Raw genomic sequence first — 21324 nt, forward strand, 5'->3', positions numbered from 1 at the left:
TTTTTTTTTTGTTCAGGATATTAGCTAGTCTAACCTGTCAATTGCATTTTACCTATTTAAATATCATTCCTACAGTTACTGGAGGCTGTGGAATTTAAATAGTTGTCCTCATAATTCAGAAGTAGCTGTCAATTTTCCCCAAGTTAAGTAATTTTTGTTATTGCCCCAGTTAGCAACACACAGCACACAATCCGCCTGCAGTGGAGCTGGAGGTCGACAGTTCCACACCACAGTGTCAGGCTCGTCGTCCACAACATGAATATGTTTGAACACTTTCAATGGCTATCTGCACTCATTGGGATCAATATGGGTTTCAACAGCTTCCACATTTCCCCTCCCCCCACATTATCCCAGTTCAAAGCCTCCAACTCGGCACCACCCTCCTGATTTGTCCATCAACTTTCCCATTATCCGCTCCACCCTCCTCTCTGACCTTCTCTCTCACCTTCAGCTACCCATCACATTCCCAGCTACCTTTCCTCTAGCCTCACCCCCCCCATCCGCCCCACCCCATTTATCTCTCAGCCCCCGACCTAAAAGCCTTGTTCCTGATGAAGGGCTTATGCCCGAAACGTCGACTTTCCTGCTCCTCAGATGCTGCCTGACCTGCTGTGCTTTTCCAGCACTACACTCACGACCCTGATCTCCAGGCATCTGCAGTCCTCACCTTTCTACTCACTGCACTCAATATGCTTTGATTTGTCACTTTGCGCTCAGGAAGCTAAGGTGTTGTGCAATAAGAACTCACTGCTTCTGCTCTCTGCTCAAGCTTGTTTATCCCATCCTTCTCATTCAGGACTGAAAAATGTCCGAGTAAAAGATTCCTGTCTGTAGGTACCATTGGTGTCTTGTCAAACAGCATCTCCCTGCAATCAAATACTGGGGATATCTGTCTAGGTTCTCAATCTCACTAATGGTTACATGTGAAACAAAGACAGCAGTTGCTGGAGATACTCAGCAGGTCTGGCAGCATCTGTGGAGAGTTAGACATAGTATGGCCCCTCTTCAGAACATCTTCATCCAGAACTCGAAACATTAAGTCTGTACTGCCAGGCCTGCTGAGTCTCTCCAGCATTTTCTGTGTTTGTTCCACGTGTCACCTTGTGCTGCCTTTATTGACTAATCAAGAGCTTTGGTGGCCCACCCAAATCAGAGGGGTGCAGGGTGATGCGTCACTCCGAGATGGGGAGGTTTAAGATGAAAATGCAAACATGGGAGATGGAAAGAGATCACCTGCATAAATATCCTCCCCCTAACTGATAGTTAGGTTCCTGCTGTAATGAGGAGATTGAGTGGCTGTGCAGTTACACACAGTGTGAGGTGATGGCGTGGTGATCATTTTAGGTAAGATATACGAGTGAGATATGGGGTAACAGCTTGCTAACATAGTGAGCGCTGACCATCTGAAATGTACTTGGAAGTAATTAGAGGTGATAGCCTAATGGTATTATCACTGGACTCTTAATCCAGAGACCCAGAATAATATTCTGGGGACCTGGGTTCGAAACCCACCATGGCAAATAGTGGCTATTGACTTCAATAAAAATCTGGAATTATTGATCTAATAATGACCATGTATTGACAGTTATTGTGGGGAAAAACCCATCTGGTTCACTAATGTCCTTTAGGGCTGGAAACTGCCATCCTTACCTGGTCTGGCCTACACACGACTCCAGATGCAATGTGGCTGATTCTTAATTAGATTAGATTCCCAACAGTATGAGAACAAGCCCTTCAGCCCAGAAAGTCCACGCCGACCCTCTGAAGAGTCACCCACCCAGACCCATTCCCCTACCCTATATTTACCCCTGACTAATGCACCTAACACAATGGGCAATTTAGCACGGCCAATTCACCAAATCCACACATCTTTGGATTGTCGGAGGAAACTGGAGCACCCGGAGGAAACCCACGCAGACACGGGGAGAATGTACAAACTCCACACAGACAGTCACCCAAGGTGCGACTTGAACCCAGGTCACTGGTGCTGTGAGGCAGCAGTGCTAACCACTGAGCCGCCATGCTGCTGTCTGGACAATAAATGCTGGCCAAGCTAGTGACACCCTCATCCTGTGAATGAATTTTTAATAAATTGCTTTCAAAGATTACAAAAAAGGGCAAATGGTCATGGGGTTGAGTTTTTAAAAAAAAATTCATGGGAAGTGGGCATCACCACAGAAGCCAAAAAACATCAAACACAGACCAAATACTTAACTTCAGAAGTAATCATCCCAACATCCACAAATGGCGCTACTATTTCAATAAGGTACATCACATTGCAGCATCTAAGAACTACAAACAGCAGAAGAAAAATATCTATGCAATGTTTTCAAGGAAAACTGGCACCCAGTAAACACAATCCACCGATTCCTCGGGAACAAACCCAAACAAGCAGGCACAATGCAATCTAAAATTACAGCCACATTACCATACATCAAAGACATATCAGAAATGACTTTCAGACTGCTCAGACCCTTGGCATCATGATAACCCACAAACCTACCAACACACTTAAACAGGGACTAATGAACCTAAAGGATCCATTAGATATTACCAGCAAATCTCATGTCATTTACAAGATACCATTAAAGAACTGTGAAAAAACACTACATCGGACAAACTAGCAGGATACATGAACACTAACTAACCACCAAAAGACATGACCCACTATCACTAGTTTCTATTCATACAGACAAAGAAGGGCACCATTTTGACTGGGGCAACGCACATACCCTAGGACAGACGAAACAAAGACATGTACAAGAATTCTTAGAGGCATGGCACCAGAACTTCATCAATAGACATATCGGTTTAGGCCCTATCTATTTCCTTTGAAAAAAAGAACCGGAAATGACATCACCCACTTGAAGAAACCAAGACCTATATATAGAGAAGCAGGACATATCACCAGTGCTTCATCGGAGACTCTCCCCAATGGTGTTACCCAGTATGGTGACGAAATGTCTGAAAACAAATCTTCCAGCTCAGCGAGCTAACTTACATACTTGTTACCCATCTCTAATTGCTTTGTTAGACCATTTCAGAGGGAATTTAAGAGGCAATCATATTTAGAACATAGACTACTACAGCGCAGTCCAGGCCCTTCAGCCCTCAATGTTGTGCCAACCTGTGAAACCAATCTAAAGCCCATCTATCCTACACATTCCTTTATCATCCATATGTTTATCCAAAGACCATTTAAATTTCCTTAATGTTGGCGAGTCTACTACAGTTACAGGCATGACATTCCACACCCCTACTACTCTCTGAGTAAAGAAACTACCTCTGACACCTGTCCTATGTCAATCACCCCTCAATTTAAAGCTATGTCCCCTTGTGCTAGCCATCACTATCTGAGGAAAAAGGCTCTCACTGTCTACCCTACCTAATCCTCTGATCATTTTGTATGCCTCTATTAAGTCGCCTTTCAACCTTCTTCCCTCTAACGAAAACAGCCTCAAATCCGTTAACTTTTCTTCATAAGACCTTCCCTCCATACCAGGCAACAACTTGGTAATACCCCTCTGCACTCTTTGCAAAGCTTCCACATCCTTCCTATAATGCAATAGGAAGTATGCAATACCCCAGGTGCGGCTACACCAGAGTTTTGTACAGCGGCAGCATGACCTCATGGCTCTGAAACTCAATCCCTCTACCAATAAAAGTTAAAACACTGTACACCTTCTTAACAACACTAGCAACCTGGGTGGCAACTTTCAGGGATCTATGCGCATGGACACTGAGATTTCTTTGTTCATCTTTACTACAAAGAATCTTACCATTAGCCCAGTACTCTGTATTCCTGTTATTCCTTCCAAAGTGAATCACTTCACACTTTTCCGCATTAAACACCATTTGCCACCATTCAGCCCAGCTCTGCGGCTTATCTATGTCCTTCTGTAACCTGCAACATCCTTCCGCACTATCCATAACTCCACCAACTTTAGTGTCATCCACAAATTAACTAACACATCCTTCTCCACCTTCATCCAGATCATTTATACAAATGACAAACAGCAGTGGCCCTAAAACAGATCCTTACACCACTAGTAACTGAACTCCAGGATGAACATTTCCCATCAACCACCACCATCTGATTTCTTTCAGCTAGCCAATTTCTGATCCAAACCACTGAATCACCCCCAATCTCATGCCTCTGTATTTTCTGCACTAGCCTACCGTGGGGAACCTTATCAAATGATTTACTGAAATCCATACACACCACATCAACTACTTTACCCTCATCCACCTGTTTGGTCACCTTCTCAAAGAACCTAATAATGTTTGTGAGACATGACCTACCCTTCACAAAATCGTGTTGACTATCCCTAATCAAATTATTCCTTCCTAGATGATTATAAAACCTATCGCTTAATAATCCTTTCCAACACTGTACCCATAACCAAAGTAAGGCTCACTGGTCTATAATTTCCAGGGTTGTCTCTACTTCCCTTCTTGAACAAAGGGACAACATTTGCTATCCTCCAGTCTTCTGGCACTAATCCTGTAGACATTGATAATGTAAAGATTAAAGCTAAAGGGTCTGCAATCTCCTTCCTAGCTTCCCAGAGAATCCCAGGAGAAATCCCATCCGGACTGATCTATTTTCATACTCTTCAGAATTGTTAACACCTCCTCCTTTTGAACCTCAATCCCATCTAGTCTAAAATCCAGTATCTCAGTCACATGTCGGACAGACAGTGAGGGATGGCAGAATTCTGTCCCTAAAGGACTTTAACGAATCAGATACTATTTCTGTAACAATATCGAGCTCTCAATTCTGGAATTTTTCTTTTGAATTCAAATTCAAACCCATGCTCCCCAGAGCATTCATCCAGGGTTGCCAATCACTAGCCCCAGGGATATTACCACCAGTTCACCATCTCCCCAGGAACGTTGAGATTTGTGTGACTAGTTCCCAACAGGAGTAAACACTATTTCACTTTTTTGGAGAAAGTGAAATTTAATTGTCTGTCTTAACACTTTCATTAAGCATGCTTGGAAACAGTTTGTTAGCTCTAAGTGGAGGATAGTGCTAATCCTCACTCAAAATGCAAATGATTGATTTTATAATGTATAAGGACAGTAGACTGATGTCACAGAGAGAGAGAGACCCACACATTCATGAGTATTGTTTATGTCAGTAAATACCATTAGTACTATTCATGTCTGTGATAGAAATTTGTTTCTAAATCTCTCAGCAGTGAATATTGAGAGTGCACTTCAGCGTGTTTCGAGTTTAAACGAGAAAAAGATAATTAATGCATTTGTGCTATTGAGGTGAGGCATGTCACTGCAAGGGAATGGAGCAATTATTCATTTCTGGCACTCAGGGCATGAGCATTGAGGACTCCTAGATCAGATTGCAGCAACAGAAGTGACACAAACCTGTATTCATATAGCACCTGGAACAAAGTATTTCACAGCAGATCACAGAGGATTGTGGCACCAGGGAATACGACAGAGTTAGTAAGGCAGTGAAAGGATTTGGAGATCAGGATGATGACACATAGTGGTTCAGTGGTTAACACTGCTGACGTGCAGCGGCTGGAGTCTGGGTTTGATTCCACCCTCAGGTGACTATCTTTGTGTGGAGTTTGCATGTTCTCTCTGTGCCTGCTTTCTTCCAGGTGCTCTGGTTTCCTCCCACAGTCCAAAGCTGTGTAGGCTTGGTGGACCAATCATGGGAAATGCAGGGTTACAGGGTAGAGGGGGTAGGTCTGGATAGAATGCTGTTTGGATGGGCAGTGTGGAATTGATGGGCCGAATGGTAGGTTTTTGATGAGAATTTTAAAATTGACAGATTGTTTGCCCGGGATCCAGTATAGGTCAAAAAGGGTTGGAATGTTTGGGGAATGGGGCTATTTGCCTGGAAATTCTCCATTAATTCTGTCCTTCACTGGACAGAGTGGCACTTTCCCATTTCCAGCCCATCCCATCCACGTCTGGGGCACTTTGAATCTTTCCCAACAAATCTAAATCACAAGATTGTCTTCTTGGCTGGGAGACCCCAATGGGCTTTCAGTTTCTGCCCCAGTAACTTTTGTTCAGCAAATGTGACGGTGTCAAAACGTTTGGGGCTGGAAAAGCTAACGTTTCACGCATGAGCTCTTCATCAAGATCGCCTCCTTTCTCAAAGGCCGCAATTTCCATTCCCACGTGGTTGATGATGCCCTCTGACACATTTCCTCCATTTCCTGCACCTCCGCCTTTGAACTCCACCCCTCCAACCGCAACAATGACAGAACCACTCACCCCAACCCCCACCCGGTCCTCACCTTCCACCCCACCAACCTCAGTATAAATCGCATCATCCTCCGTCACTTCCACCACCTACAAACAGACCCCACCGCCAGGGGTATATTTCCCTCCCCACCCCTCAGCAGAGACCATTCCCCCTGCAACTCCCTTGTTAGGTACACGCCGCACCCCCACCATCACCCCTAGCCACCCCACCCCACACTCGTGGCACCTTCCCTTGCCACTGCAAGAGGTGTAAAACCTGTGCCCATACCTCTCCCCTCACCTCCATCCAAAGCCCCAAAGGATCCTTCCACAACCAGCAGAGATTTTCCTGCACATCCACTTACATCACCTACTGCGTCCGTTGCTCTTGATGTGGTCTCCTCTACATTGGGCAGACAGGACACCAACTTGCAGGACCTTTCAGAGAATATCTCTGGGACACTCACACTAAACAGCCCCAACTGGCCTATAGCCTAACACTTCAACTCCCCCTCCCACTCTGCCAAGGACATGCAAGTCCTGGGCCTCCTCCACCGCCAAATCCTAGGCACACTATGCTTGGAGGAGGAACGCCTTATCTTCTGCCTTGGAACCCACCCCCCACCCCTCCCAGCCACATGGGATCAATGTTGATTTCACCAGTTTCCTCATCTCGCCTCCTCCCACCTTATCTCAGATCCAACCCTCCAACTCAGCACCACCTTCTTGAACTCTCCTGCCTGTCCATCTTCCTTAACCACCTATCCTCTCTACCATCCACTCAGACCTATCACCTTCACCTACCTATCCCATTCCCAACTATCTTCCCCCACCCTCCCATTTATCTCTCAGCCCCCTTGGGCCAGACCCTCATTCCTGATGAAGAGCTTATGCTGGCTCTTCAGATGCTGCTTGACCTGCTATGCTTTTCCAGCACCACACTTTTTGACTCTGATCTCCAACATCTGCAGTCCACACTTTTTCTCTGCAGGTGTGTGGATGTGTGAGTGGGTGAGTGTGTGGGTGCATGTGTGGCTGTGTGAGTGTAGGTGTGTGGGTGAGTGGGTTTGAGGCTGTGGCTTTGTGGGTGTGAGGGTGTGGGTGTGTGAGTGTGGGGGTGTGGATGTGTGAGTGGGTGTAAGTGAGTGTATGGGTGTGGGGGTGTGAGTGTGTGGGTGTATGGGTGTGAGGGTGTGAGTGTGTGGGTGTGAGGGTGTGGGTGCGTGAGTGTGGGGGTGTGGATGTGTGAGTGGGTGTGAGTGAGTGTGAGGCTGTGGGTGTGTGGGTGTGAGGGTGTGAGTGTATGGGAATGAGGTTGTGGGTTTGTGGGTGTGGGGGTGTGAGTGTGTGGATGTGAGGCTGTGGGTGTGTGGGTGTGAGGGTGTGGGTGTGAGGCTGTGGGTGTGTGGGTGTGAGGGTGTATGGGTGTGAGTGTGTGGGAGAAAGTGAGGACTGTAGATGCTGGAGATCAGAGCTGAAAAATGTGTTGCTGGAAAAGCGCAGCAGGTCAGGCAGCATCCAAGGAACAGGAGAATTGACATTTTGGGCATATGCCCTTCTTCAATGGGTGTGAGTGAGTGTGAGGCTGTGAGTGTGTGGGTGTGAGGGTGTGAGTGTGCAGGTGTGAGGCTGTGCGTTTGTGGGTGTGAGGGTGTGAGTGTGTGGGTGTGAGTGTGTGGGTGTGAGTGTGTGGGTGTGAGGCTGTAGGTGTGTGAGTGTGCGGATGTGAGGGTGTGGGGACATGAGTGTGTGGGTGTGAGTGTGTGGGTGTGGGAGTGTGAGTGTGTGGGTGTGAGGCTGTGGGTGTGGGGATGTAAGTGTGTGGGTGTGAGGGTGTGAGTGTGTGTGGGGGGGGTGTGAGTGTGTGGGTGTGAGGCTGTGGGTTTGCGGGTGTGAGTGTGTGGGTGTGAGAGTGTGAGTGTGTGGGTGTGAGGCTGTGGGTGTGGGGCTGTGGGTGTGTGGATGTGTGGGTGTAAAGATGCGAGGGTGTGAATGTGAGGGTGTGAATGTGTGTGTGTGAATGTGTGGGTGTGGGTGTGTGAGTGGGTGTGAGTGAGTGTGTGGGTGTGGGGGTGTGAGTGTGTGGGTGTGAGGCTGTGGGTTTGCGGGTGTGAGGCTGTGGGTTTGTGGGTGTGAGGTTGTGAGTGTATGGGTGTGAGGTTGTGGGTGTGTGGGTGTGTGGGCGTGGGTGTGTGGGTGTGAGGGTGTGGGTGTGTGTGGGTGGTGGGTGTGTGTGTAAGTGTGGGTGTGAGTCTGTGGGTGTATGGGTTTGAGGGTGTGAATGTGTGGGTGTGAGGCTGTGAGTGTGTGGGTGTGAGGGTGTGAGTGTCCAGGTGTGTGGCTGTGGGTTTGTGGGTGTGAGGTTGTGAGTGTGTGGGTGTGAGGGTGTAAATGTGTGGGTGTGAGTGTGTGGGTGTGTGAGTGTGTGGGTGTGAGGGTGTATGGGTGTGAGTGTGTGGGAGAAAGTGAGGACTGTAGATGCTGGAGATCAGAGCTGAAAAATGTGTTGCTGGAAAAGCGCAGCAGGTCAGGCAGCATCAAAGGAACAGGAGAATTGACATTTTGGGCATATGCCCTTCTTCAATGGGTGTGAGTGAGTGTGAGGCTGTGGGTGTGTGGGTGTGAGGGTGTGAGTGTGCAGTTGTGAGGCTGTGCGTTTGTGGGTGCGAGGGTGTGAGTGTGTGGGTGTGAGTGTGTGGGTGTGAGGGTGTGAGGCTGTGGGTGTGTGAGTGTGCGGATGTGAGGGTGTGTGGGTGTGAGTGTGTGGGTGTGGGAGTGTGAGTGTGTGGGTGTGAGGCTGTGGGTGTGGGGATGTAAGTGTGTGGGTGTGAGGGTGTGAGTGTGTGTGGGGGGGTGTGAGTGTGTGGGTGTGAGGCTGTGGGTTTGAGGGTGTGAGTGTGTGGGTGTGAGAGTGTGAGTGTGTGGGTGTGAGGCTGTGGGTGTGGGGCTGTGGGTGTGTGGATGTGTGGGTGTAAAGATGCGAGGGTGTGAATGTGAGGGTGTGAATGTGTGTGTGTGAATGTGTGGGTGTGGGTGTGTGAGTGGGTGTGAGTGAGTGTGTGGGTGTGGGGGTGTGAGTGTGTGGGTGTGAGGCTGTGGGTTTGCGGGTGTGAGGCTGTGGGTTTGTGGGTGTGAGGTTGTGAGTGTATGGGTGTGAGGTTTTGGGTGTGTGGGTGTGTGGGCGTGGGTGTGTGGGTGTGTGGGTGTGAGGGTGTGGGTGTGTGTGGGTGGTGGGTGTGTGTGTGTAAGTGTGGGTGTGAGTCTGTGGGTGTATGGGTTTGAGGGTGTGAATGTGTGGGTGTGAGGCTGTGAGTGTGTGGGTGTGAGGGTGTGAGTGTCCAGGTGTGTGGCTGTGGGTTTGTGGGTGTGAGGTTGTGAGTGTGTGGGTGTGAGGGTGTAAATGTGTGGGTGTGAGTGTGTGGGTGTGTGAGTGTGTGGGTGTGAGGGTGTATGGGTGTGAGTGTGTGGGAGAAAGTGAGGACTGTAGATGCTGGAGATCAGAGCTGAAAAATGTGTTGCTGGAAAAGCGCAGCAGGTCAGGCAGCATCAAAGGAACAGGAGAATTGACATTTTGGGCATATGCCCTTCTTCAATGGGTGTGAGTGAGTGTGAGGCTGTGGGTGTGTGGGTGTGAGGGTGTGAGTGTGCAGTTGTGAGGCTGTGCGTTTGTGGGTGCGAGGGTGTGAGTGTGTGGGTGTGAGTGTGTGGGTGTGAGGGTGTGAGGCTGTGGGTGTGTGAGTGTGCGGATGTGAGGGTGTGGGGGTGTGAGTGTGTGGGTGTGAGTGTGTGGGTGTGGGAGTGTGAGTGTGTGGGTGTGAGGCTGTGGGTGTGGGGATGTGAGTGTGTGGGTGTGAGGCTGTGGGTTTGCGGGTGTGAGTGTGTGGGTGTGAGAGTGTGAGTGTGTGGGTGTGAGGCTGTGGGTGTGGGGCTGTGGGTGTGTGGATGTGTGGGTGTAAAGATGCGAGGGTGTGAATGTGTGTGTGAATGTGTGGGTGTGGGTGTGTGAGTGGGTGTGAGTGAGTGTGTGGGTGTGGGGGTGTGAGTGTGTGGGTGTGAGGCTGTGGTTTTGCGGGTGTGAGGCTGTGGGTTTGTGGGTGTGAGGTTGTGAGTGTATGGGTGTGAGGTTGTGGGTGTGTGGGTGTGTGGGCGTGGGTGTGTGGGTGTGTGGGTGTGAGGGTGTGGGTGTGTGTGGGTGGTGGGTGCGTGTGTGTAAGTGTGGGTGTGAGTCTGTGGGTGTATGGGTTTGAGGGTGTGAATGTGTGGGTGTGAGGCTGTGAGTGTGTGGGTGTGAGGGTGTGAATGTCCAGGTGTGTGGCTGTGAGTTTGTGGGTGTGAGGTTGTGAGTGTGTGGGTGTGAGGGTGTGAATGTGTGGGTGTGAGTGTGTGGGTGTGTGAGTGTGTGGGTGTGAGGTTATGGGTGTGTGGGTGTGAATGTGTGTGTGGGGGTGTGAGTGTGTGGGTATGAGGCTGTGGGTGTGTGAGTGTGTGGGTGTATGGGTGTGAGGTTGTGGGTGTGAGGGCGTGAGCATGTGGGTGTGAGGCTATGGGTTTGGGGTGTGAGGGTAAGTGTGTGGGTGTGAGGCTGTGGGTGTGTGAATGTGTGGATGTATGGGTGTGAGGGTGTGAATGTGTGAGTGTGGGGGTGTGGGTGTATGAGTGGGTGGGGGCGTGAGTGGGTGTGAGGATGTGTGGGTGCAAGTGTGAGTATGTGGGTGTGGGTGTTTGGGTGTGTGAGTGGGTAGCTAGAGTGTGAGTGTGTGAGTCTAGGTGTGAGGGTGTGTGAATGTGGGCGTGCGGATGTGTGAGTGAGTGTGAGGGTGTGGGTGTGACAGTGTGAGTATGTGGGTATGGGGGTGTGTGAGTGTGAGGCTGTTGATGTGTGGGTGTGTGGGTGTGAGGGTGAGCGTGTGGGTGTGAGGGTAAGGGTGTGAGGGTGTGGATGTGTGGGTGTGTGAAGGGGTAGGAGTGAGTGTGGGCATAGGGTGTGGGTGTGAGGGTGTGTATGAGTGAGTGGATGTGAAACTAGGTAAGTGTGTGGGTGTGAGGGTGTGAAGGTGAAGGTGTGGGTGTTGTGGTGTGTGAGGGGGTGGGAGTGAGTATGTGTGTGGATGTGAGGGTGTGTGAGTGGTTGGGTGTGGGTGTACAGGTAAGTGGGTGTGAATGTGTGGGTGTGAATGTGTGGGTGTGAGAGTACGTGTGTGTGTATGTGAGTGAGTGTGTGGGTGTGAGTATATGCATGTAAGTGATTGGGGTGTGAGTGGGTGGGTGTGAATATGGGGGTGTGGCTGTGAGGGTGTGGATTAAAATCCATACTTACTGGGATACAGTTTTACACACACAGCTTCACATTGAATCGATTTATAAATCAGTAATTCGAACAGGAAAGTCTCAAACATATTCCTTCAGTTTGCAGAGTAGAAAGCACTGCTTCTAGCAAACATAAATGGGCCAGGTTATGAGTTTGACCTTATGATTTTAAATCGGTTGTTAGTGCAATCATTAGTGTACCGAGCATTGTTCTGCATGTGCTGCCAATTGTGGAATAACATCGGTCGGTAGACATTTTATTTTGTGTTTTGCAAGTGTGGACCTGTTGAGTAAGGTCTATTGCAGACAATTGAAGGATGTGTTCTTTGATTTGGTTAGCCAATCTTTAGTTGTACTGTAGCTGTTTTTTTGCAACAAGCTTGCGATGAAACATTTTATTGAATGCCTTCTGAAAATCTATATATACTACATTAGCTATGCTGTCATTAGCTACATTACCATCATATATTCCAAACATGATCCACCTTTGATAAATTTATGTTTACTACTCTCATTATTCCACACTCTAAGTGCTCACTAACTTGCTATTGATTCAGGGATTTTAAGATTTTGCCCACACTAACATTAGATTCACTAATCTATAGTTATCCAGTTTGATCTGCTCTGTAATGGGGTGAAATGTGTTATGTTTTGGTCTTACTTGTGCTTAAGTTCACCTTTTAATTCCGTTGGATTTGCAATGTGCAACCTGAAATATACACTCCGTCAGAACATTATTGGCCGATTAGGCACAATGTTCAATAGCTTAAAATGGTAAGCCATATCGATTTCCCCATGTACCTTGCCAACAAGAGATTTTTGTTGACCCCATGACCCAGCTTGTATGACATTACTACAACATCACATCTCTGGTCATAAACAATATGGGCTTATCTACCTAAATATGCTTTTGTTAAAAAAAATTCAAACATTCCAAATCATATCTATGCATTCCCTGCAATATGACCTCTGACAATGCAGTAGACGTCGAAGGGACAGAAATGTGCAGATATATGTATTAGAGGTAGCAGTAGGTCATTCAGCCCCTTGCACCTGTAGAATAACAGGGTTAACATCAGAAGCATACATTATGAGGATGATATAGTTGTGTGGGTAGCTATACAGATGCAGAAGCGACAGAAAGCTGTAATCTTGTGTAAAGCAAAGTTATATTGTCATGGCCGGAAGTCATGAAAGAAAGTGAACACTGTGTTCACTTGTATAATTTCACAAGTAAATTGCATTTCTATTAAAAATGGGCATTTCTAGAATCACAAAATGGCCAAAACGGCTTATATACAGTCAGAGTCAAACAGTACATTCCTACCTGCCTGCACTTGGAATATATCTCTCCAACCATTCCCTATTCATGTGCTTATCTAAATGTGTTTTAAACTTTGTAACTGTATCTGCATCCACCATTTCCTCTGGAAGTTCATTCCACAGACGAACCACTCTCTCTACTAGAAATTGCCCCTCATGTCTTTTTTAAATCTTTCTCCTCTCATCTTAAAAATATGTCCCTAGTCATGAAGTCCCCCACTTTGGTGAAAAGACACCTGATATTCAACTTATCTATACGTTTCATGATTTTAAAAACCTCTAGAAGGTCACCCCTCAACCTCCTACACTTTAATGAAAAACGCCCCAGCCTCTTCAGTCGCTCCTTATAATCAAACCCTCTATTCCCAACAAAACGTCTGTGAACAAACATACCAGCTCAGTGAATAAGTCAACAGCCTCATCCAAAATCTGAGCCTCAAATCTCCTCAAAAACTCTATCCAAACTTGCCACTGTTTCCAAAGATCTCTGCTGTTAAATATCCATGATAAACTGCAGCATCATTCCCACTACCGAATTTAGGCTAATGGATTTCTAATTCTTATTATCTTCACTGTCTGTTTTTTAAGTAGTTGAGTTAAATTAGCTACCCTAAAATCTGTAGGATCTGTTGCAAGAGATGCTTGAATCTTGGGAAAATGACCATCAATGCACCCACTATTCCGAGAGCCACTTCCTTCAATACACGGGGACTAAAAGGTCTGAAGGTTTAACAGGCTTCAACCTCAAAAATTTTGAAAGATCACTTCCCAATAAATATTGATTTCCTTCATTTTCTAACTCTCACAGCACCCTGTATTCCTCAACAATTATAAGATGATATCCTCTCTCCGGATCAACCCTTTTGTCTGGGAAGAGTATTCTACAATCAGCATGGTGGTGAAGCAGTCTGGGAAGGGTATTGTGCAGTCAGCATGGTGGTGAAGCAGTCTGGGAAGGGTATTGTGCAGTCAGCATGGTGGTGAAGCCTTAAAAATTCACTCTGTTTCTCCCTCTGCTGAGTGCTCCCAGCATTTTCAGCTTTGATTGCATCAAAGCGTGCTTCTGATTGCCATCAATGGCCCTATTTCTTTCTTGGGTTATTGCAATAACAATCAAGACGCTGAACTTTCCTCCATTCCTCTCCCAGCCCCTCACTCCCAACCCCTCAACCAGTCGCCCTAGTTTGCAAAGGTTTACCTGGGTCAAAAGGTGTGGCACTGGAAAAACAGCAGGTCAGACAGCATCCGAGGAGCAGAAGAATCGATGTTTCAGGCATAAGCCCTACATCAGGATGAAGTGAAAAGTCCTCACTTTCTCCAAGTGTCTACCTTGTTCAACCAACCAATACCATCCAAAAAAAACAAAGTAACAGAGGAAGAATAGAACGGAGTAAAACAAAATATAGAATAGTCTTCATTCTCACAGAAGTACAGGAGTACAATGACTGCCTTTAATGGTACCATCTTGGGTACAAGTACCTCAGTGTAAATCTTGGATACAGAAGAGGAATAAAAGGATAAATAGAAGGATCACTTACAGAGTCTGAAATTAAATTAGAAATATGATAGTGATAACTTAGTTAAAGGATTGACATTACTGTCCAGTAAAGAATTTCAAATAAGGCCTTTACCATGTATAATGCAATAAAGGTTTTGATTAATAGACTGAGTGTAACGTTGCTGCTCAGACATGAGATTTCAGGTAATCGAAAAATCCCATTGTAAATTAAAATGCTGTCACAATGTTTGATTATCATTGACTGGTTAACAGTCTCTCTATTGATATCTCAGTAAACTAATACCCCACCTAAAGACTTAAACATCACTAACCCTATTGCAAGGTTACAATGGGAAAGGTAGGACTTGGATCTAAAGGACTTATTTGTTCAGAAATAAAGGTTTTCCAATTCCCTTTTCACCTGAAAGGGATAATTCATACGAATGGCATGCTTATAATTTTTTTAAAAAAGGAATGCATGTGGAGCTGCTGACTTGAAGCAGAACCTAAATGTGAAATTTAATGTACAATCCAGATAAGGATCAGTCCACATTTGTGAAGAGAGAACAGAAGTGATATTTGAGTATTCATTCAGCCACAGCATATAATATTTGCTAAAAGAATTAATTGAAGCTGTAATATGGGCCACGGATCAAATATTAATCAGTATTTATATGATAATTTGGATAAACTAAAAGTTATTCGCCTTGGCAGTAAAACAGGGAGGTGGATTATAATTGGAGTGGTGATAGATTAGCAAAGGGGCAAGAGGTGCGATGGGACTTGGGTGGTCTTGTACACCAGTCACTGACAGAAAGCATGGAGGTGCAGCAGATGGTGGAGGAGGCAAAATTGGAGTTCGTGGATTGAGGACACGTACCACTACAGAATGTGAATGAACAGCTGCAAATCCACTGACAGCTTCCTTGTGCCTAACATCAGCCTCTACCTGACAGAGCAAACTCCATGGAATATGCTGTCAAGAGTAGTCATGAAATCAAAGAGCTCTGATCATTAGATGTGAAGTAGATCTTAATTTGGAGATGTTCTAATGTGACTGCAATCCAGTTTTGGGCACTCAAATTTAATATTGGGAAGACAGCTAACATGACAGAATCTGTACCCCAGCCACTGACATCATCAGTCTCCCTGCTATGTATCTGAGAATGAACCAGGCAGTTCACAGCTCACACATCGTATTTGATCACTAGTTAAATTTCCAACCTCAGACTAGCTCCATCATCTAAAATTCCTACTTCCAGCTTGCTAACCTATGGTTGCCTGTTGCTGAAACTACCGTGTCTGCCTTTGTTATCTAAATGTAAACATTCTAATGTGGCCTACTTTTAACCTACCTAAACTTGGTTTAATCACTCATTACTAGCGTGTTCATTGACAAACATTGGCTATTAGGCTATCAACTCTTCAATTTAAAAAAATTTCATCTTCATTTTTGACTTCTTCCTATGGCCAACTTCTCCCTATCTCTGTCACCTCCTGCAGCCCTTACTTCCCTTCCCTATCTCTGTCACTTCCTCTTGCCCCTTACACCCCTTCGCTATCTCCATCCCCTCTTCCAGCCTCTATACCTATCCCAATCTTTGTCACCTCCTCCAGGCCCTACACCCCTCCCTATCTCTGTAACCCCTTACAACACCTACACATCCTCCCTATCTCTGTAACCCCCTCCAGCCCCTACACCCCCTCACTATCTCTGTAACCCCCCTCCAGCCCCTACACCCCCTCCTTTTCTCTATAACCTCTTCCAACCCCTACACACCTCCTTATCTCTGTCAGCTCCTTCAGCTCTCTACACTCCTCCATATCTCTGTAACCCCGACCAGCCCCTTATACCCCCTCCCTATCACTATAACTTCTTCCAGCCCCACATCCCCTCCCTATCTCTGTAACCCCCTCTAGTCCCTGCACGCCCTCCCTATCTCTGTAACCTTCTCCAGCCCCTACACCCCTCCCTATCTCTGTTAGCTCCTCCAACCCCTACATCCTCTCTATATCTCTGTAACCCCCTCCAGCCCCTACACCCTCCCTATCTCTGTCACCTCCTCCAGCCCCAACACGCCCTCCCTATCTCTGTCACCTCCTCCAACCCCTACACCCTCCCTATCTCTGTCACCTCCTCCAGCCCCAACACGCCCTCCCTATCTCTGTCACCTCCTCCAACCCCTACACCCCTTCCCAATCTCTGTCATCTCTCCAGCACCTACATCCCTCCCTATCTCTGTAACTTCCTCCAGCCCCTACACCCCTCCCTATCTCTATAACTTCCTCCAGCGCCTACACCCCCTCCCTATCTCTGTCAGCTCTTCCAGCCCCTACATCCCTCCCTATCTCTGTAACTCCCTCCAGCCCCTACACCCCTCCCTATCTCTGTAACTCCCTCCAGGCCCTACACCTCTCCCTATCTCTGTAACTCCCTCCAGGCCCTACACCTCTCCCTATCTCTGTAACCCATCTCTATATCTCTGTATATAAAATAATAAAGAATTTAGATAAGGTGAATGACAAGGATCTTTTTTCCCTGTGGTTTGGGAGTTCAAAGCCAAGGGACCTATTTTTAAGGTCAGAGGAGAAAGATTTAAAAAATAATATGAGGAGCAGCATTTTTTACCCAGACAGTGATTAGTGTATGGAAGGAACTGCTACAGGAAGTGGGAGTTGCAGGTACAGTTACTTCATAAAAAGACATTCGGATACAAGAACAGGAAATGGTTGGAGGGATATGGGCCAAGTGCAGGCAGGTGGAACTAGTGTAGTTTGGGAACATGGTTGGAGTGGACTAATTGGACCAAAGAGTCTATTTCCGTGCTGTATGACTCTATGACTGTAGCTACATGTGCTGATCCATTCTGTTCTGCCTAATGTCTCACTGAGAGAATAGATTTGGCTTGTATCTATGCTGTCTTGCACTGGCTATATAAATGATCTATTTCACTCTGCAGGCATGATAAATATTGCACCAGGAAAGCAAATTCTCAACACAGATAGAAGACACCAGATAATTATGTTAATAACACCGCTGATTCTTTCCACTGCACCATGTATTGCCTAACCAAGTTTTTTAGATTGTTTCCACACTGAGCCATAACTCAAAAGTCACACTTGCAACTGTTTTAAGCCACGTATTTGAGAGAGACTGACATCTCTGTAATGAATGCACATTTTGGATAATATATTTCATTGGACACCCTATTGCAACACACAAGCATTTTGTAAACATAAATGTATGTATTCAAAATGACCTTTCTGACTCCATTTCTAATCACTCATCCCAATATGCAAGCAAGGATATAATTACCTGAGATAAGGTCTAATGAAATGTCAAAATATTGACTTCTGTGAGCTTGCAGCTTTCCTAAGAGTAAAGATTAAAGAGGATGGGTTGGTATTCTCTGTAAATGAGAAGAATAATAAGTAACTTCATTGAATGGAATGAAACTCATCGACAGATTGATAAATGCTGAGAGGTCATTTCTCCAGACTGGGAGAGTCCAGAACTAAGAATCCCTGTCTTAGATTAGGGTCAGCCATCAGAACTGGTGTGGAATTTCTTCATGCTGAGGATTGTGGATCTTGGAATTCCCTGTCCTAGAAGCTACGGATGCTCAATCTTTCAGTGTAACTCAAAAACGAGGATGAGAAGTTTGCAGGAAACCAACAGGGAGAGAAAACGGAGCTGATGTGAATACTTTGATCTTACAGAATGCCACAACATGTAGAGTGAGTATTTTGTACATTCTCCTTCAGCAGCATGATTCCCCAGCTGAAAGCCCCATTTTGCTCCATTTAATTTGTTATATAAATGCAAGTTTTGTTGAATATTGTTCTCTCGAGCTGGTTGTACTGGCCATAGTATTAATTCTGAAGAAGTAACATAGCTTGCCTTCTTTATATGGTGGTGCTGGGAAGACAAGATTATAGCTCTGAAGCCTTGATCAGTAGGTCCAAGGCAGGAAGTGGGCATTGCTAAAGCAGGTTGGAGTAAGACTACAAGGGTATCTCAATATGGAAGAGACTGGAGACAAAGTGTTTCCAGTGAAGAGGGGAGTCCTCTTGCTTGACCCTGATTATGGCCTTTCACAGAATTCCTACAGTGTGGAAACAGGTCATCTGGCTCATCAGGTCCACACTGACCCTCTGAAGAGCGTCTCATCCATGGTCAATCCACCTAGCCTGCACATATCCCAGACACTCTGGTCAATTTAGCACAGTCAGTTCAACTAACCTCCATGTCTTTGGATTGTGGGAGGAAGCCAGAGTACCCAAAGGAAATACATGCACATAAGGGAGAAGGTGCAAACTCTACACAGACAGTCACCCAATGGTGGAATTGAACCTGGGTCCCTGGTGCTGTCAGGCAGCAGTGCTAACCACTGAGCCACCGAGCCACTCACCCTTCCACTCTGTGAGGCATGTGGCTACCTTCTCCAGTTAGCCATCTCCCTATAATCCTGTGTGCTGTAGAGTCGCCCATCTATCCACGCTGCACTCTCCACTTGCTGCAGGAGACAAGGGAAACGCCATTGAAGCGAAAAATAATCGCCCTACCTTAACATTGGCTGACTGCCTACAAGAAAAACTCATCCCCTTTGTGTATGACTTCTGGGCTACTGAATTTGTTGCATTTGAGCTTAGTCAGACTACTCCTGGAGTGCTATGTGCAGTTTTGATCCCCTTATCTCAGCAAAAATATTCTTGCCATAGACCAAGTACAATGATGGTTCCCCAACCATGTTCCTGAGAAGGCCAAGTTAAAAATCACACAACTCCAGGCTAACGTCCAGGCTATGTATCAGGTGGTTGATGAAGGAGCTGTGTCCCAAAAGCTAATGCTTCCAAATAAACCTAGTGTTGTACGATTTTTAACTTTGTACAGCCCAGTCCAACACCAGCATCTCCAAATCCTGGGAAGGCAGGACTGTTCAATGATGAGGGGTTGGATAAATTCTTTAAATTTTTGAAGAATGAGCGAGGACCTCATTGAAATGTACAGAATACCTAAAGGGATAGACAGGATGGATATAGGTATGATGTTTCCCCTGGTTGGGGAGTCTAGGACCAGGGGACACAATTTAAAAATAAAGGCGATGCCACTTAAAATGAAGAGAAAGGTTTTTGCTCAAAGGGCAGTGAACAATTCAAATTGCCACCCCAGAGGGCTGTCAAAGCTCAGTTTTTGGATCTAATAGGTACAAACTTATTAATTTTTAATTACCAGTAGACAGTTATGGGGATAGTATGGGTAAAACACATAGAAATGCTTGATCTGCCATGATTGTATTAAATGGGGGAGCAGGGCCAAGTGGGTGAATGGCCTACTCCAATGCCTATATCCCTTCAAATGAGAGCTGGGCTTATGTTTAGAATTGGAATTAGAGAATTAGAAATAGCTTCATTGTCACACGTACTCAGTGGAAAGTTTACAATGTCGTCATTTACGATGCCACCCTAGGTACAGGACCTTGGGAATATATTATAAAAGTTAAGAAATAAAAAAATCAGCATTTCAGTCCTTTACTGAAGAACAAAGTCTAAGGAATAAATTAGAAAAATACAGAAACTAAGGATGTGGCTAAGCATGGCTTAGATAATTTCCAATAAGAGGCAAGCATCGTAGAATAGAGAGATACCTAAGGATTCAGGTACATAATTTTTTTGATATTTGTGTCGCACGTAGACAGGGTATTTAAGAAGGTGTGTACCACGCTTGCCTTCATTGCTGAGATCTTTGAGTATAGGAGTTGGGATACCATGCTGAGGTTGCACAGGACACTGGGGAAGCCTCATCTGGAATACTGTATGCAGTTCTGGTTGCCTTGTTATAGGAAGGATATTATTAAACTGGAGAGGGTTCAGAAGAGATTTACCAGGATGCTGCCAGGATTGGAGGGTTTGTGACATAAGGAGAGGTTGGATAGACTGGGACTTTTTTCACTGGAGCATCGGAGGTTGTGGGATAATCTTGTAGAGATTTATGAAATCATGACAGATACAGATGAGGTGAATGACAGGTGTCTTTTCCCTAGGGAGATTTCAAGACTGGGGGCATATTTTTAAGGTGAGAGGACAAAGATTTAACGAAGACAAGAGGGACAACTTTTCCAGAGGATGGATGTGGCTGATATGGTTACAGTTACAACATTTAAAAGACATTTGGATAAGTACATGAATAAGAACTGTTTGGAGGGATATGGGCCAAGTGCAGGTAGGTGGGACTAGTTTAGTTTGGGATAATGGTCAACATGGATTGGTTGGACTGATGTTTCTGCGCTTTATGGCTCTGTGACACTAAAAGTTACATAGCACACATGACATTAAGAAGCAGCTTCCAATAAATCTTTCTTAATCTTTGTTAATGTTAAACCTGTGACTTCAAACCTGTTCTTTCAGCCTGAGTTGAGGCTAGCTTGAGTTTAACCCATTAGGTAGGTAAAAACAATGACTGCAGATGCTGGAAACCAGATTCTGGATCAGCGGTGCTGGAAGAGCACAGCAGTTCAGGCAGCATCCAACGAGCAGTTTAATCCATAGGCAAGCACAAAGCCTCAAATTTAGATGGCTTTTTTTGTGCACAGCTGATGTGAGCCCAATTATGTGGACCTCTTCATTCAATACAAACGTCACAGACTCTTCAACATCACTTCCAATCTCTGATTCCAGACCTCAGTGGCCTCTATGGAGGAAAAGGTTTCAGTCTGATTATTGTTGACTGTATTTTGTGAGCTGCAGTCCCAAACAATGCTGACAAATCAGCTTCCACAACCCATCGGCGTTGATCGCTAACATCTGGAACTAACATCTGCTCTGAGAGATTACTTCCTTGTTGACGGATATAATTAGTAAGTACATTATTCCCTTTATTTTGTTTTTTCACATTTTCATGTGTATGTACATGAGAATGATGCTTGCGTTTCACATCATCATGAATGTGGGAAGACAGAACAGCAACCACA

This window comes from Hemiscyllium ocellatum, chromosome 19, assembly GCF_020745735.1.
Source record: "Hemiscyllium ocellatum isolate sHemOce1 chromosome 19, sHemOce1.pat.X.cur, whole genome shotgun sequence".
Lineage (NCBI taxonomy): Eukaryota > Metazoa > Chordata > Chondrichthyes > Orectolobiformes > Hemiscylliidae > Hemiscyllium > Hemiscyllium ocellatum.